Source organism: Pinus tabuliformis, chromosome X (assembly GCF_031772625.1).
Source record: "Pinus tabuliformis cultivar Carrire ecotype Pingquan chromosome X, CPIR1, whole genome shotgun sequence".
Classification (NCBI taxonomy): Eukaryota; Viridiplantae; Streptophyta; class Pinopsida; order Pinales; family Pinaceae; genus Pinus; species Pinus tabuliformis.
The window spans coordinates 47,410,066-47,416,065 of record NC_142308.1 but is presented as its reverse complement, the minus strand read 5'-3'; positions in this window follow the sequence as shown (position 1 = coordinate 47,416,065).

Here is a 6,000-nt window from a genome sequence, read left to right as displayed (position 1 = left end):
GCCAAATAGAAGAAAAGAATGATGACATCAACAAGTTAAGATTAGAAATCACTTCTTAATGCCCAATCACGTTAAGCAACCAAGATGAAGGAAGAAATGGAGATCATTCTATCAAACAAGGATGAAGAATTCAAGAAAATGAAGGAAGAAATTGTTTTTCTTAAAAAGGAAGTTGACTTGCTGAATAAGAACTTGAAAAGTTCTCAAACCCTAGATGACATGCTAAGTCTCCCTCGATAAATCAAGTCTTGGCTATGCAAGTGAATTCTCAAGCAAGAATCATGCAAACCCTAATGCTTCAAACAACAAGGATGTGAGGAAGCCTAGAAGAAATGTTGATGCTCCCAGTTCCAGCAAAGGCAAGGAGAAGAGTTAGGAAAACTATGGAAGAAACCCTCCTCCAAGATGAAATGCAAATGGTGTCAAGGATGCATGAAGCAATGGTTATCATCAAAGGATCCCAAGGCAAAAAGACTTCAGAAGTACATCAAGGAAATCTCTATCTCCCAGGTACCAAAGTATATTTCTTGGTTATTGTTATTCTTGTATGAACTTTGGGCACATGACAAAAGATTGTAGGGCATATTACAAAGATAAATATAATGGTCCCTGCCAATCTCCGAGAAGAAATTATGCAAGAAGTCATGAATTATTATTCATGAACAACATAGAGTGCTTCAAGTGTCATAACATTGGTCATATGGCACGTAATTGTAACTTGACTTGGGCTCCTACATCCGCTAGAATTATGCCAGAGAAGAAAGTTACACAAGTATGGAGAAGGAAGCAAATTGAATTCGGAAGTCCCTTGAACACTCTAGCCAACAACACATGTTGTTGACTTGATGTAGCCATCCTCAATATTCCAAGTATTTGATGGAGACTCTGCCAAAAGGAAGACCATGCGTACAGTTAGGGGGAGCTTATGATGATTAAGCATTCTTGCAGAAGCTTTCCATGAATGGGCCCTATGAAATCCTTGATGGACAATTATCCTTTGATAGATCATCTCTTGGGAACACTCCACTGAAGAACATAATCCTTATTTAGTCGATGGACTATTGTTGGAGATATCTTCCACTTGATCACTAAGCAAGTAATCTTTGCTGAGCTAGAAGAGTTTGTGCAGGTGGGAAGAGTTGGTTCATCCATGAAGAAATGCAAACACATCTATCATGTACCATATTTCCAGAAGGAAGAGCACCAAGACAGGGGAGTAACATACCCATGAAGATCTACTATTCATGAAGAAAGGAAGCAACTTGACAGGGGGGTTCTTGGACACCCCATTTTCCATTGATGTCAAAGGGGGAGAGAATGTTGAAAGGGCAAGAATATTGCCATCAATGACAAAGGGGGAGATTGCTAATCTAGGTTGTCATTGATGTCAATATGGCATTGACTGAGATGTCAATATTCTTGAGATGCCTGGTTCCAGACAATGATGCCATGACTCTTGGTTGAGTAGGATACCATCAATGAAAATGTCAAGTCACGAAGAAGTCAAACCACTAATTAAGGAAGCCCTAAGAAGTACTTGATCTAATGTTGCATGCACTTGATGATCTAGACTTTAACCCTTGATGACATATGGAGGACTACACGTGATGATGACATACCCTTGAATGATCACATGGTTGGAAGATTAGATGGATGATCTCACTTGATGATTGGAATGACAAATTAATGGAGGTTGCACTATAACATATCACTGCACCATTATGTGATGATATAGATGATACACTCATTGTTGGACACTATCATGATGACATGGATGTCCTACATGATCCTATGATGATGAAGAAGCCAAATAATGGAGAAGATAAACAATAGAGAAACCAAACAAAGAAGCCATACTGTCCTAATCATTTTCTGCACTAAATAATTCAAGGGCAGTCACAAAGAAAAATGTTTTTCACCACCTTAGAGGCAGTCTTTCAACATGGGACCTAGACCATCTGAAAGAGAACTTTTTCCTCTTTCCAATGAGCTATTACTTGCCCCGAAACTCCAAATAGTTTGGGAGATATTGAATTTTTGAGTTAAGGAAATTATACCTATCAGCTAGCCGACCTATACCTGGACACTTAAGTCGGCCTACCTCCAATGACGTGTCTTTTCGTTTTTCCTTGCGAAAACACTATTTAGAAAGGTTTGGATCTCATTTCTTTGGCATCATCTTGGGTGAATAAGATACAAAACAGAGCTTTAGTTCACATCTCGTGAACACAAGGGAGGAAGGCTTAAGATTTAAGGAAAAAGAGATATTTAATTTGACTGGGCCCTAATTCTATTGGACTGTGTATTATTTCATGAATCAGATTGCACCTGTGGTGGACTTCATACCTCAGACATCTTCAGAATTGAAGTGATTTGGTATTCTTTTCTCAAGCTGTAGTATACTATTATTGTGCAGTGTATCTCCTTAACTCGGACTGTGATAAACCACCTCTGACTGTGTGGAACAGTTTGCTGATTGGTGCGGATGTAGGAAGAAGGCCACGCTGCTACAACTTGTTGGGAAATGGTTGGAAGGCCTTGAAACAAGGTTGTATGGTCTTCTAGGAACAGTGAATAGAAATAACATCATCTTGAAGCGAGACTACAGTTGTGGAAGGATCGATTGGGCAGTTTTAAGAAGGTTGTAGCAGTGGGTTACTTTCCCTAACCAGGAACAACAATTACAGCAATAAACAGACTTACAAGCCTACCTTATGAGCCTATCTATTCATATTTGGTGCAGACTTAATTGACCTCTTGTAAAGTAGATCAGTTGACACTTTTGAGCATATTTTTGAAGGCATTCTTAAAGCAACTTGTTGAAGAATTAATGTGCAGACTTGAGAGTAGCCTTTGAACATTAGAACTTTGTTCTCTCTGGAGCAGTTATTAAACTTGTTGCAGTCCTCTTGAAGAACCCTTTGAAGAATTGATTAAATGCCTTATTGAGTCACATTGAAGATCTAAGATTGTGGAGAGTTCTTGGGGCAGCTTGTGGAAAACCTTCTTGAAGCATAACTTGAAGATTTGTAAAAGCAACTTGACTATTTGAGAAAAATTTGAAGCAGTAAAGACACCTTGTAGTAGCTGATCTTGAAAGAATTCTTGGAGACACAATGATGCACTGTTGAAGGCCCTCATGATGTGACCTTGGAGATTGTGTTTTGGGTACCATGAAGGACAATGGAGACACCTTCATGTAAAGAGATCAAGGTTGTCATTGATGATATGACGTGGAGACTGTGATGAAGCTGAAGACTAACAGGGCTCGGTGAAGAAGTTTTGGGAGTCGTGAAGTACAACCAAACATAATTTGACAAAGAAAAACTATAGGATTGGTGTCCTTGGAGTTGGTGCTCCTAAACTCAAGGTTGGTGCCTTGAATAAGATAGGGTGGAAGCCCTAGAGGTTGGAGCCTCACTAAAGTCCAAGTAGGTGCTTGGCACATCCTAGGTTGGAGCCTGGGTGTCTTCATAAGGGTTGGAGCCCTACCCATATCGTATAGGATTCATTATAAAATTTATATTTTATATTTTTAAAAGGTTTTGTTTTTATATGGGAGATATATATATATATATATATATAGGGCCCAAAGATCTAACGATTTGGTGACAAATATTAATCACTGGTAGGCCACTAGTCAGTTGCCATGTAACCCTATGGGTATCATCTAGCTTGCTTACCAGGATGCCATGTGGTGCACTGTAGGCCCCATTTTTTTCCCTGGTCTGTGAACTTGAAGCTGTAATAAGTTGGTCATACAAACTCAGATTTGAGTATCGTTTACGCCAATGGAATCATAATGACGAGCACTAAAACTTGGTCTTGGTTTCACTACATTTTGAAGCATTTTATTTTTTATCCATTAGGGATCCACTTGGATCATTTATCCCCATTGAAGGAGTTTTGGTCTGCTAAAAGTATGAACACGATCTGCATAACAAATGTCTCTGAAAGGCCACACTTTCTTCCTCTTCACCTTTGTACTTCAAAGCCAAAAGTGATAAAACTGACACCTATATCCATATGCAAATCTATAGATAGCAATACATGTCCAACTTATAAGATCCCAAACAAGACCATACTTTCCAAGAGTTTATAACACACTCATGGTCAAGTTTTACATCACAAACCATACCCCATTCTATCCTACTAAGTCCAGAAATATCACTGTGATGCATATACAAGTGATGTTATACATTCATCACTTTTACAGGCTTTAAAAAACAACATGTGATTTATAATGGTGGCCATGCTAAACTACTTAGAAAATATATCCATTTCTTACCTAACCAAGTTAGTGGGATTTATTCATGTAGATGGCTTCCTTGTTAAACTACTTCATCAGTTGGTTCCTTCACAAATTCTTTCACATACTTTCTGCTCCTCTCTGGGCATAGATCTGGATGGAGCTTCCAACATCTGGCTCTCTGATGTCCACCCTTGTTCCAATGGCTGCAATGGTTCTTATTCCTCCATACTTCCTTGACCTTCTTTCTTCCCCAATGTGGAGAGGGATCCTTATGTCATGGCACCTTCCCGTTCAAGGCCATTATTTTCCAACACTTGGAAAAAACATTGTTATTTAAACCACAAAATGTACATGGTTTTCTATGCCATTAACTTTGCTTGCCAATTTTCTTATAATAAAATGGAATGTTGGAATAGTTATACCTTGAATGGTTGTCTACAGATCTGGTGAGGAGATATTTCCTTAGCTCTTCCTTTGGAATTCTCACCTCCCTCTAGAGATGACTTGCAATCACGATTGCTAGAATGGTGTTATGCACTCTCATCTTGCACTGATTTAGAACCATTGCTTAAAGAATCTCTTGCTTATGTGGCTTTGGAGTCTCTTTCATAAATAAAATACAACTTTACCAAGATCTCTTCTGCAGATTGTAATTGACGTTGCAATCTCTGCTTCTCATCTTCTACTTCTTGTAGCAATCTCCTCAATTCAACATTCTTTGTTTGAATGCCCTGGTTGATCTCTTCATTTGAATGATGACAATAAGATGATGAAGGAAAAACACTTGATGATGGAGATGGAGGTTCTCCTTCATTTATTGATGCATTGTACTTTGATTTGGCTTTCTTCTTCTTTTTCTTCTTTTCCAATCTCTTCTCATGATCTACAAACAATATATCTACCATGATTTCCATCCTATAGAAGGCTTGACGAAAAGATTTGTGCTTTTCCATTTTCCTTCTTCATGTTGCACATCGAATCTCTAGTTATCATTGACATTCACAATTCACATCGGCAAGAAGACTGCTTTGATACCAAACTTGATCTAGAATCTCTGATTTACTGACATTATCCAGTATCTTTTCTTCAATTGATGTTAGCATAATTGCATGAAATAGCACGTAAAAACCATATGTGCAAATACTTAAAGAAGAAACAACACAAAGGGGATCATAAAGACAATGCACACAAAAGTTTGATAACAGAGTTCATCTAATGTCGACTGCATCTTCATGCCTTGCTTCAAGAGTGGGGAGGTCAGTTCATTCATCTCATCATTAGGAAATGCAAGTACATGGAAAAATACATCATTAGACCTCCCTTCCTTGGAGTGACTTGAAATTCGACCACTCCAATCATAAAAGTCATAGCACCAAAAGGTCCGTCTCATGCTCTTGAGACTTTTGACTGTAAACACGACCTACTTCTGAAAGGCACATTGTTGTCTTGAACTTCGTCCCCCTTAATTAACAGGAAAGGTGAGTTTCTTCCATGAACCCTGAAATCCACTGCCCATATGAAAAAATTGACTGCACCATTGCGATCATTGTGAAATTCTAGTTAAAATGAGTATAAATTCAGACACATTCTAACACAGTCAAATCTACCCTCACATGGAATCTTTTAGATTCCTCACAACATCAATAAGGAATGTTCTTTGGAATATTCCTATAAAATATTCTATCTCAAAAAATGTGCCAAAAAGATCTCGCCCTTCTCCTGGTTTTTCCACATAGGTTTCTTTCATT